Here is a 13,685-nt window from a genome sequence, read left to right on the forward strand (position 1 = left end):
TAATTAGTAATAACCTCTTGGTGTTTATGTTTATCAACTTTTCCAGTTAAATTAAAATTATTGAGAAATTTTTGTTTCTAACTATTCTAAATGTTTTGCTCTGAATCATAAAACATTACAACATAGGAAATATGAACCATTTTTTTCTTGAAAACTGAGGATATGTCAATTATTTTTATACAACGTTATTACAATATTATCGAGTATATTCCCTATGCTGTATTTTTCATCTCTGTTACTTAATTTTATAACTGGAAGTTTGTACCTCTTAACCCTCTTTATCAGCTTCACCCACCCCCACCCCCTCCCTCTGGCAACCACCACTTTGTTCTCTGTATTTAAGAGTGTTTGTTTTATTTTATTTTTTAAGATTCCACATATGAGTGAAATCATATGGTTTTTGTCTTTCTCTGACTGACTTATTTCACTTAGCGTAATACCCTCTAGTTCTATCCACATTGTTGCAAATAGCAAGATTTCATTCTTTTTGATGGCTGAGTAATATTTCACTGTGTATATAGACCACATCTTCTTTATCCATTCATCAGTCTATGGACACTTTGGTTGATTCCGTATCTTGGCAATTGTAGATAATACTGCAATAAACATAAAGGTTCATATATTAATTTCCATTTTTATACAACTATTTGGGAGAAAAATTACAGTAACTGGAACACTCATACAGTACTGGTGGGAGTGCAACCACATTGAAAATAAATTCAGTATTGTGCACAGTTGTTGTTCACATGTTGATGTCATCCCCTAGGTCTATACTCAAAAGTGCACTGAAAAAAGTGCACTGAAGACACATGCAGAAATGTCCACAGATCCATCATTATAACCCAAACTGGAAATAATTCTAGTGCCCATCAACTCTAAAATGGGGAAGTCCCTCAACATATGATGTGACCTGATATGACATGATGTGACCTGGTTTGACATTATGTGATATGACATGGCCTGACATGGTGGGACCTAACATGCATGATGTGCTGTGATATGACATAATGTGTTGTGAACTGACATGACACAATGCGAACTGATGGTGGATGATAAGTGATACCTTGCCGCAGGAAGGACAGGCAAACTACAGCTCCCCAGAACATGAAAGAATCTCACAGACATACTGTTGAGTAAGAGAAGCCAGACACTATGGAGTGTCTATTGTTCTATTCATACAAAGCTCAGGAACAGGCTCTATGAACCTGTGCGATGAGAAGTCAGCACAGTGATTCCTGGCCAGTGGCTGGGCAGGGATGCAGAGGCACCTGGTGTTGCTGGTCGTTTTCAACTTCATGATTTGGGTGGTAGTTATATGTAGTGTTTATTTGGGGATTAATCATGTAATTCATCACTATAAATTATAGGATCTGTTCACTTTTATTTATACTTTGGGTCTCCAAAAAATATTTGATAAATGATTGAGAGACTCTGACAAGTATGAGACAGTCTCTAAGCAGTGAAGTCACAGGAATCCAGAAGGATCTGGATCATGATGAGCCATGTGAAGAACTTTGGTTTTGCTCTGAGAGGAGAACCACTGGAGATGGTTGAGCATAGGAGCGGTCTGCTGTCTCATATTTTGGAGGGAGCATTCTGGCTGCTGTGAGAAAAGTATACGGTGGGCTGGGAGCCAGAGGAATAAGGTCAAGAGTGTGCATTTCAGATTGGGATGCACTTCAGTAAATCGTTGTCCATAGAATCTGCTCAATTCATTAACAATCACACTGGCACTTTCCCGATTCATCCCTGCACAGTGGGTATTTGTACATTTGATGGGGAAATGGTGTATCTTAGGATAGTTGGAATTTCTATGTCTTGTATTATGGGTGAGGTTGATCTTTTCGCAATTTTGAGAGCCACTTGCAGCTCCTTCTCTATCAAGTGTGTTTGCAAGATGCCCCCATTTTCCTCCCACCTCAACATCATTCTTGCACTCTGCGCATGTCTACAGCATATCAAAAAATTAAATGTTGTCTGTGATTTGAGCTCCAGCTGCATATTTTACCTGTGTCATAAGTTTTTAAGTTAAAAGCCCTTTCTTATTCAAAAATCATTATTAAATATGATAATAACGAACACTTAAAATTCACGTTTTCTTCCAGTATTCTTGTGATTTTTTTTCTTTTCTTTTCTTTTCTCTTTTCTCTTCTTTTCTTTACAAGCTGAGATCATCATTCCATTTAGAATTTATTTTGGTATACAGTATGAGAAAATAATCTGTTTTTTCTAAAGTCTGAGAACAGCAGAGTGTTAAGGGCACATATCATGGATCATAGATTGTTCGGTTTAAATTCTGTCTTTGCCAATTACCAGTCCTATGTCTCTGTGCAGCCACAACTCCATCACAACACCACTAATCTGTCCACCCGGAGTGGAAAACAAGATCATCCAGGGTGAGCCATTCAGGCTCATCACCATCTTTCAAGGCTACCCATGAGTGAGCTACAGCCCAAGCTGACTCATCTGTAAACCAAGCCTGGGCTTTTCCTTCCGCCATCAGTTGCTCCCACAACCACTGGATATGAGTTAAGGAGAGCTGATGCCATGATACAGAAGGATCACATGAGAGTCAAGGACATCTGCTCATACAGCTTGCTTGTGTCTAATAGCCCCACTCATGCTTGTTCCCATCAAACTACTTCATCACACACCGGCTGGTTGCCAGCCTGTGTATATGGCCTAGTGACTCTTTCAGAATGCAGGTCATGGTGGGCAATTCCAGATCCACGCCACTTGGAGCTCTGTGATCAGGGGTCCTGTCTCTATCCATAGTGTACCACGTATTATTTTTCAAAAGGTGGCAATGGTCCACTGCAGATGAGCTGAACTCGCTTTGGAAATCCGGAGGCTTACATTTGTCATTTTGACCCTGGTGTTGGTCCACATTGCATCTGTTCCCACTACATCATATGATCTGCTGGGTCATATGGCCTGAGTCTTGGCTATACCATAGCCTCGACTTGCTACCGTGCCATTCCTGATTTGGGCTCCACCAGAACCCTCTTGTATTACTGTGTATGGACTGACGTAGTATTCTCAAGGATGGAACGTGCTGCTCCCAAATCCAAAGAGCACTACCAAGTGCTGTGCTTTCTTGTGGTGGGGCCAAGACGCAGTAATGTGTCCTGTATTCTGGATAAGATGCCCTGACCTCTGGACCCCTAAAAGTTTCACCGAGGTGCACGCTCCTGAATTTATTAAGGTTTATTTGCAACACGCTGGAGTGTGTCGATTACCAGAGTCTCCAACAGTCCAGATGCTTCTCGTTGGTCAGGTCAGGATGATGTCACAGAGAGTTGGTCAATGTAACATTCAGATGCTCCAGACCTTTTGGACCACTTCATGGCAGAGGATGGAAGAGAACACAGCTCAGGAAGAAAATCTAAATATATGCTATTGCCAGTTTTATGTGAACGGAACTTTCTGGTCTGCTTTCCTGATAGCGGTGGGGAAGAGCATGTTCATTACATCAACGGCCTAGTGTGCTGTACTGCCTTCATGTTAACTTGCTCTGCTGCTGGCCCCGGGCTGTCACTGCAGCTCATACTTAAGCTTGTGAAGGACTCTGTCCTCTTCCAGGATCAATCTCATCTCTCCAGAGGGCCAGAGGGTAGAATTAAATGGAGACCTGCGCCAGTGGGACCACTACCCTGGCCTACTTGAGCTCCCTGAGTGTGGCACTAATCTTTCCCATTACCTCTGGGATGAGATATTGGTTTTTATTTTCTATCTCGCCTGTAATGGGGGTAGGACACATTTTCAGAGGCTTCCGTTTGGCACTGCTGCTACGATGTCTCCAACCCTACATGCCAAAGCCCCAATGTGGAGTTTGCTCCATCTGCCCAGTATATCTTTCCCAAATGACAGCCTGGTGCATCTGCAGAGCTGAAGGATCCACTGCAAGCTGAACAGTGGCCTAGGTTTCATTTATTACCTGACCCATACACTCAATTCTAACAGAGGGGTAGTAATGATCCTGCAGGTCTCCAGGTATCACCATCAACTCTGAACCCATTCCCAATGACTCTGAAAGTGTTTGTGTATTCCCCTTTGCCTGGTGTACACTTAGCCAAGAAAATGACATGCATCCCTTCATGGGGTGCTGGGGGTATCATTGCCGTGTAGACTTACCGTGGTGCTTCAAGATCATTCCTCCCGGGAACATGGTCTCCTCTTCAATCATTGGGTTTTGGGTCCAAAAACTGGCTCAGGTCTGGAGACTGCACAAAGGGGCACTGCTCTCAGTTTCCCATTCATTCACCCTTGATTTCTTCTGATGAATCGAGAAGTAGTCTGACTGGCTATCTGTCTGTTTTGTCCCCAGGGGTGCTGTGTTCTATAAACCATCTTCATAATTCTGAAGGTCAGGCCTCATTGGCTGCCACTCCAACATTGCCAGTCATGATGATAATTGCATCCACCTGGCTTCTGATCTTGATGCACTGCCACCTGGCCTCTATTGCTGCAGAGTCCTGCCATCCCTGTTGTTAGAGTGAGCCTAACTCCATGACAGCATCACCCACCCTTGGTCCTGGCCCACACAGGACAACACTGCTGAGAGCCTTTGTGGTGCTGGTGCCTCTCTTCCTGTGCATTCCTTCTTGCTTTGGTAAAGAGTGAAACTTCCATCTGGTGGGTGATCTGGCCATCCAGAGTACATCCATCTCAGCAGGCCTACTTCCTTGCCTTTCAATCCCTCTTTCCAGTCTGCCATGCAATTCTGGCATTTCAGCTCACTTAGCATGGCCCATTGATTTTTCCATGATCTCAGGAAATATCCCAGTAGCTATTTCACACCATCTCTTGAGGCTTTGCCAGGATACTGAATCCGGTATTTCAAAACCGCTTCCACATCAATACACTCTCCCTTTTGAAAGCTTTTGTCCAGGACTCTTGCTCAAACATACCTCAGAATCCAGTCCTGTGCATTCTCCTACCAGTACACGTTATCTGAATCTTAAAACTCTTTATCCGACCCAGGTCATTCCAGCCGTGGCATAACCCTAATTATGATCTAATGACCAGAAAAGGTGGGGCAAGTCTTACCAGGGAGCAGCTCTGCATTCTCTTTAGGAGAGAGTCTTTGCTCTTAATAGGAAGGAGTGGGCAACTGTGAAGGACAAGCCTTCAGGGGAACGTGGGAATTCACCAGCCCAGATGTCCAACAACCACCTGTCAGGGTTGCGTTCTTTCCCAATCAGAATCCTAAACTGCCTTGGTTGGGAGCTTCACCTTGATCTTCTTTGGGATTCAGCTACTCTAAAGATTAAGTGCAGCACCTGGGTATACTGAAAAATACCCCTCCTTTTTGTCCCGATCCCAGAATCTCTGAACATGCTGGGCTCCATGTGGGCTCCATAGCAAAGGAAAATTAGGGCTGAGATGGAATTAATGTTGCCAGTCAGCTGACGTCAAAATAGGGAGGTTATCTCGATTTTCTGGGTGGTCCCGATGTCATCCTTCCCGGTCCCTACCCTATCCCCATGGCACTGACCTTGGTCAGCATTGATTTCTGCAGCTGAGGTAGGGAAGGGCCAGGGCAAACTGGTCTGGAGGGGACATCTACTGCTAGTATTTATAGCAGGGATATAGAGAACACATCTGTGTGTCCATTACACTGTGAGAAGGATGTTTACTGTTTCCCCTACAGAACCATAATGGACTTTCTATCAATTCTTATTTAATATTGTTCACTTGTGGATACTGAGGATAAACACTTTCAGTGAGGTTACACAAAGTCTTTTCTTTTTTACCTCATCTGCAGAAAATACATACCTGAATACAGTGCAAGAATATCTTCAAAATACTGAGGAAAAGTCACTGTCGTTCAGAAGCGCAGATGCATTAAAGACTTCACATAAAAACTAACAGAAAGATCTTCTTGAGAATATACTCAGATGGGAAGGAAATTTCGAGCCCACAAGGAAGGAAGCACAAGGCGTAAGGAACAGATAAATCACAAAGTAGTGAATTATCCTAAAGGAGAAGAAAAGTACTTGGAAGTCCGAAAATACTCTGAAAGTTAAGGAATAACATGGATGACACACACAAACAGGATTACATTCTAATCTTTAAAAGTACTTTTGCTCTTTAATAAAAAGAGAGAAAAAGGGGCACTTGGGTGGCTCAGTTGGTTGGGTGTCTGCCTGTGGCTCAGGTCATGATCTCAGGGTCCTGGGATCAAGCCTGGAGTCAGGCTTCTTGCTCTGCTTCTCCCTCTGCTCCTTCTCCCGCTCGTTCTCTCTCTCTCTCAAATAAATAAATAAATAAATAAATAAATAAATAAATAAATAAAATCTTAAAAAAGAAATTAAAAATAAAATAAGATAGAAATGTTTATTACATTTTGACACTCTTAAGTATGTAATTAATATTTAATGGGAATAACCAGAAAGTATAGAAATAGAATGTTTAACAAACCAATGACATTAAAATAAGTTGGTGAAAATAAATCAAAACATAACAATAACCACTATAAATGTAAATATTTTAGAGTTTTCTGTTAACCACGGAGGCCAGAATAAATTTTTAAAATAATGTTTGCCATATGCATTTTGTAAGAGACACACATAAACCATGACAGAAATGTTAAAGGACACAGATAAAGATATGCCATGCAAATGTAAATAAGAAGAAAAGAAACAGTAATATTAATACCAGAAACATAGACTCAAAGAGATGAAGCCAAAGATCTCTCTTAGGTGTGAGGTAATCATAAAAAGTCACAAAAAGCTCAATCTTGTGTGTGCCTAACAATATAATCTCAAAAGTATAAAATAAAAATTGACAAAATTACATAAATAAATGTAAAACCTAGAACCTTACTTAAATATTTTAAACACAATATTCTCAGAAATGAATAGATTATCAAACTAGAAAAAAAATTTACACAAACTTGACATGCTTGATCTGATACTGATCTACACCCAACAATGAAAGGACATGCATTTTTTTAAAGCATACATGGAAATTTCATTTAAAAGAAAATACAGGGGTGCCTGGGTGGCTCAGTCCTTTAAGTGTCTGCCTCCAGCTCAGGTCATGATCTCAGGGTCCTGGGATAGAGCCCTGCTGAGCAGGGAGCCTACTTCTCCCTCTCCCTCTGCCCCTCCCCCTGCTTGGGCTCTTTCTCTCTCTCTCTATGCCAAATAAATAAATAAAATCTTAATAAAATAAAATAAAATGAAATGAAAATACATTTAATCACAAAAGAAGTTTCAAGATACCAAAAAAAAATTATCATTCCGACTATATACTTGGAGTACAATTTAATAAAATTAAAAATCAACTACAAAAAATAGTAAAAATAAAATTTCTCCCATAAATTTGTAAATGTCAAAACACATGTCAAAGTATTCCTGAATCGAAGAAGAAATTACAATGGAAATAAGAAAATGCTATACATAAGGTAGGGTTGTACAGAGAAATCACATTCAGGGAAGGAGACCTGGTGGTGAGGACCAGCTTACTGATGGCGGAGTTTCCAGTCTGGGTGTGAAGGCTGAGAACCAGGAGCGCAGAGGCCAGGAGACCCATGTCCAGCTCAAACAGTCAGGACGAATTCACCTTCCTCCACTTTGTGGTCCTTTCAGGTCCTCACTGGATTAGATGAGGCCCATCCACATCAGGGATGGTGGACCTTCTTTACAGAGCCCACCATTCACATGCTAATCTCTTCACTGATTTGATATCTGTACATATATTTATATCTCTCATCTCCTGGGGTGGAAACCTTTGTCAACTGAGGTGTCAGGGCACTTCTGGTCCTCACTGATAGCTAAATGTAACTTCTTGAACAAGGGCGCATTCAACCATATATCTTAGGTTGCTGTTTGACTTGCGGAGAAACACTTGGTGTTACCTTGGGGAAATCATGGTATAAGGTTTTTCCTGTTCATAAACATTTACTTAGCACCTATTACGTTCCAGTCCTTGGAGGATTGACAGATCATCTCATCATCATAACAAAGGCATTTGTTACTAAGATATTCATCTGTTCACAGAGAAGTGTTCATGAGAAAAGTCTAGGTGACCTATGTCTCCTTCCTCCCTCCCACTTCCCTCCTATGTCCCGAGTCTTCCCTGCCCAGTACTCCACCCATACTTTCTTGATGAGTCTCTGGTGATATTCACATCTCCAACCTTAATGGTCATGTCTGCTTTCATCTTGCTCCACCTTTTAGTCTCATCTGAGAGCTGAAATATCTTAAAACACTTTTTGGGTTTTTTTGACACCAAATTCTCTTGGATGTCTTTTACCTAACTGGCTAGTTTTTTTTTTTCTTTGTTGATGGTTCTTCCTCTCTGCCCAAATCTGCATCTTAAAACCACTCGAAGTCCAAACTTGAGGTCCACTTTCACCTCTACATATACTCTTCTCCTAGGTATTTCATCCATTCCAAGAACTTTCTGACACCATTTTTATGCTGATAACTTGCAAATTCATATGGCCCACCCAGATGTCTCCTTTGAGAATCAGATTTATATATATCCAACTGCTTACCTGACATTTCACCTTTAATTCCCCACATATGTCTCAATTTAAACATGCTCAAAATGGATTTCTTGATGTGCTCTGAAATCTGCGCCTTTCTCGGCTTCTTCCTGACACCATCATCTACCAAGTTGCTCAGACCAGAGCCTGTGCACTTCACCTGCTTAGGAACCAATTAGCACTTCCCGCCAAACCCCCTTTAAAATATATCTTAAACTCTCACTGCCATCGACTCAATGTTCTATCACCTCTTCTTCAAATTTCTACATCAGGCTTCTATTAGCTCTTCATACTTTGTCTTTATTGGTAACATTTACAAGCCATGAACCCATTCACCCAACACCAGACCTAGTAAGTGTGGACACACCAGGTGACCCTGCCCTAGACTCCTGCCATGCCCCAGCCCTGCAGAATTAGCACCATCCTCAGTCATGTCCTTCCTATACTTTTAAACAGTTTTATGACATCTGTAATATACCTAAACTATATATAGTTTAATCTTCATTGATTTTGTAGACAGTTGATGGAATCATGACATGCATCAGAAAAGAGTGTTAGAATCTTGAATGGACAGCAGAAATCAGAGATGTACTGCTCAGTAAACTTTAACAAATGAGAACAGCTGTGTACTGAGAACATGATCAAATCAACAAGCAAAGCATTGGTGGCTTTCAGAAGTCCCTACCAGCCTCTCTTCCTCCCCTACTCCCCAGACTAACCACTACCTGGACTTGTAACACCACAAGTTTTCTTCTTTTGCTTTTCAGTTTTATATAAATGAAATCATGCAGTGTGCATGCTTTGTGCCTCATCTGCGCCACTCCACACTGTTTGTGAGATGTTTCCACATAGTTCTACATGGTGTGGTTCACAGACTCCCATTGTCGTACAGGATTCCACTGCAGGATGCGCCACCCTGTGCTGGTCTGGTCTGTGGTGGCAGTCGCTGGGATAGCTTCAGGGTGGGGCTCTGGGGAATAGTTCTGATATGAACATTATTTGTGCATGTCTTTGGTGAGCGCACAGGTGCACATTGCTCTTGGGTATGTACCTGGAGAGGAATTCTGGGTTGTGAATCCCTGCAAAATAAATGTTTATCTTTGGGGAATACTACTGGTGTGTCTGCATACATCATTGCCACCAGCAGAGTGGAGGAGCTCAGCTCCTCCACATCAGCACAGATGCTTCGAATGTCAGCCTCCCTTTCTTTAACCCATTCAAGGAAGGAGCGGCGGTGGCACAAAAGTTTTGGTTTAGTTTGCATTTCCCCAATGAAAAACTACATTGAAAATCTTTTAAAATGTACCTAGTCGTCTTCTGTCCATATTCTTAATTGAATTATTAGGTTTTAAAAATTTATTTATTGATTGATATTTTGGAATTTTGTATATGTTACAGAAGAGCTTCCAGTCAGAACAAAAATAAAAAACTATGTCTCTCTCTCTCTATATATATAGACATACATACATATATATACATGCATACATAGGATTTGATGATCAGAAGCTCTTTGTAAATTTCAACTGACCCATTTTCTCTTTATGGTTAGCACTTGTGAATTTGTCTGTTTTTCTCACTTTTATTTCTCTTAGTATTTATTTCTCTCTTTTAAAGTGTTATGTATACATACGTATATGCACATTTATGTATACATATACGTAAAATACAATGTGATCTACTTCACATACTATCCAGTTCACTCATTTAAATTGTACGATTCAGTGTTTTTAGCACATACACAGAAACGTGCAACCACCACACAGTTAATGTCAGATCATTTCCATCACCCCCAGATTCCTGTGTCTTACCTATTTCCCTGCAGCCCTCTAAGCCCTCGTTGGTTACTAGTCTTTTGTGACTTGGTTCTTTCTTTTTGCATAATGTCTCCAAGGCACATCCATGTTGTACAATATATCATATAATTTTATTATTTGGCCAACTTTTTATTGCCAAGTAATATTCCATTTGGAATGAAATAGATACACCACAATTTACCTATCCATCCAATAATCAATGAACATTGGGGTTGTTTCCATTTATTGGTTCTTGTGATGAACTAACCTGCTATAGACCTTCACGTACAGTTATTATGTGTGTTTGTATTTCTCTTAGGTGTGTACTGAAAGTGAAATTGCTGGTTTGTGTGGTAACTCTGTGTTTAGTGCTTTGAGAAACTGCCAGGTAGTTTTGTAAAGTGACTGTAACATTTTATATTCCTACCAACAGTGTATACAGCTTCCAAACTCTCCCCCCCCCTTTTTTAAAGATTTTATTTATTTATTCGACAGAGATAGAGACAGCCAGCGAGAGAGGGAACACAAGCAGGGGGAATGGGAGAGGAAGAAGCAGGCTCATAGAGGAGGAGCCTGATGTGGGGCGATCCCACAACGCCGGGATCACGCCCTGAGCCGAAGGCAGACGCTCAACCGCTGTGCCACCCAGGCGCCCCCCCCCTTTTTTTTTTAACATTTCTTGTTGTCTGTCTTTTTTATCATGGTTACAGATGTGAGGTTGTATCTCATTGTGGTTTTGATTTGTATTTCCCAGATGACTAACAATGTTAAGCATCTTTTCATGTGCTTGTTGACTATTTGTATATCTTCTTTATAAAAAATGTCTATTCCAATCTGTTGTCCATTTTTAATTGGGTTATTTTTATTTGTATTATTGAGTTCTTAGAGTTCTTTATATATTAGTCCTTCATAAGGTATGTGATTTGTTTAAATTTTCTTCCATTCTGTGGACTTTCACTTTTTTAATGATAGCTCTGACACACAAAGTTTTCAGTTTTGAGGAAATCCACTTTATCTACGCTTTTGTTGTTGTGTTTCTGATGTCATATTTAAGAAAACAAATGCCTAATCCAAGGTTAAAAGATACATACTTGTTTTCTTCTAAGACTTTCATAGTTTTAGCTCAGTCTTTTGATAGATTTTTAGCTAATTTTTTAAAAAATTTATTTTTGGTAGGGAGGGGAAAAGGGAGAGGGAGAGAATCTTCAGTAGGCTCCATGCCCAGAGCAGAACCCAACGTGGGGCTCGATCTCAGGACCCTGAGATCAGGACTTGAGCCAAAATCAAGAGTTGGACGCTTAACTGACTGAGCCACCCAGGCGCCCCAGTTAAAGTTTTACATATGGTTTCAGGTGGTTGTCCAGTTGTTCCAGCATCATTTGTTGAAAGGACTGTCTTTCCCCTCATGTAATTGTTTTGGCATCATGTCAAAATCAACTGAGCTTAAATGTGAGAATTTATTTCTAGACTCTCAGTTCTATTCCATTAATCTGTATATCTATTCCTATGCTGGTGCTTCATGCCAGTATCACACTTACTAATTTCTGTAGCTGAGTAGTAAGTTTAGAAATCAGGACATGATGGGGCACCTGGGTGGCTCAGTTGTTAAGCGTCTGCCTTCAGCTCAGGTCATGATCCCAGGGTCCTGGGATCGAGCCCTGCATCGGGCTCTCTGCTCCACTGGGAGCCTGCTTCTTTCTTCCCATTCCATTTGCTTGTGTTCCCTCTCTTGCTGGCTGTCTCTCTATCTGTCAAATAAATAAATAAAATCTTTAAAAAAAAAAGAAAAAGAAATCAGGACATGAGTCCCCCAACTATTCTTCTGTTTAGGGATTGTTTTGGGTATTCTGGTTCTCTTGCATTTCCATGTGAATGGTAGGATCAGCTTGTCAGGTTCCGACAAAAATGGCACCTGGGATTATCATGGATACTCTGTTGAGACTGCAGATTAATTTGGGAAATACTCAATTTTACCAACATTAAATCTTCTGACCCATGGTCTTGAGCTATTTTTTCACTTATTCAGATCTCTTTCATTTTCTTTCAACAATGGTTTACAATGTTCAGAGTATAAGTTTTGCATTTCTTTTGTTCCTTTTATTTCTAATTGTCTTTTTTTTTTTTTAAAGATTTTATTTATTTATTTGACAGAGATAGAGAAAGCCAGCGAGAGAGGGAACACAAGCCGGGGCAGTGGGAGAGGAAGAAGCAGGCTCATAACGGAGGAGCCTGATGTGGGGCTCGATCCCATAACGCCGGGATCACGCCCTGAGCCGAAGGCAGACGCTTAACCGCTGTGCCACCCAGGCGCCCCTCTAATTGTCTTTTTGATGCTATTATAAATGAAATTGTTTTCTTGATTTCATTTTAGGATCTTTCATTACTAGTATATAGAAATAAAATTGATTCTGTATACTGAAGTTGTTGAATTTATTTATTAGTTCTTAATACTTGCAGTGGGTTTCCTGGGGTCTTGTATATTTGCAAGATCATGCTGTCTGCAAACTGAGGTGATTTTACTTCTTCCTTTCCAATCAGAATGCCTTTTATTTCTGTATCTTGCCTTGTTGCCTCAGCCAGAACTTCCAGTGCAATGTTGACTATAAGGGGTGAGAGCATACATGACAGCTTGGTTCCTTATGTTAGTGGGATAGTACTCAGGTCTTTTACAACCAAGTTCCATGGTAGCTGTGGGGTTCTACAGACTTTCTTTATCAAGTTGAATAGTCCCCTTCTGCTTTTGGTTTAGTGTCTTTTTACTATGAAGGTGTCATGGATTTTGACTTTAATCTGTTGAGATAATTGTGTTTTGTTTTCCATTCTAGCAACACAATATTGTATCACTTGATTTTCACATGTCAAACTAACCTTGCATTCCTGGAATAGACCACACTTGGTCATTGTGCATAGTCTTTTTTGTATGTCACTAGATTTAGTTTGCTATTATTCTGTTGAGGATTTTCACATCTAGAGTGTTGCTAGTATTTTAATTTTATAAATGAGAAAAGTAAGATTGCTAGCAGTTCAGCACATACTCCACAGTCACACAGCTGGGACACAGGAGAGTTAAAACTGAAGCCTGGGATGTGCCTCATTTCAAAGTCACGTTTTTTGGAATTTTAATGAAGACTTCAAGTTTAAGTGACATTCTTGACTTCTACAACAGAAAATTCTGAATCAGGACAAGTATATTCTCTATCGTCATGAGCTCATGGGGACTTATTTTACCTCGAAGAAAGACCACTTTCTCTACTACTTCCTTTTTTAAAGATGTCATACTGTCTGAAAAAAATATGCTGAAGATATCAATCAAGCTATCTGACTAGTTCTCCAAGGATAGAAATACAAAAGATATATATAGATATATAAAACAATTTCTATACTGTGATGAAGAG

The sequence above is a fragment of the Ailuropoda melanoleuca genome, chromosome 4, assembly GCF_002007445.2.
Source record: "Ailuropoda melanoleuca isolate Jingjing chromosome 4, ASM200744v2, whole genome shotgun sequence".
NCBI classification, from domain to species: Eukaryota; Metazoa; Chordata; class Mammalia; order Carnivora; family Ursidae; genus Ailuropoda; species Ailuropoda melanoleuca.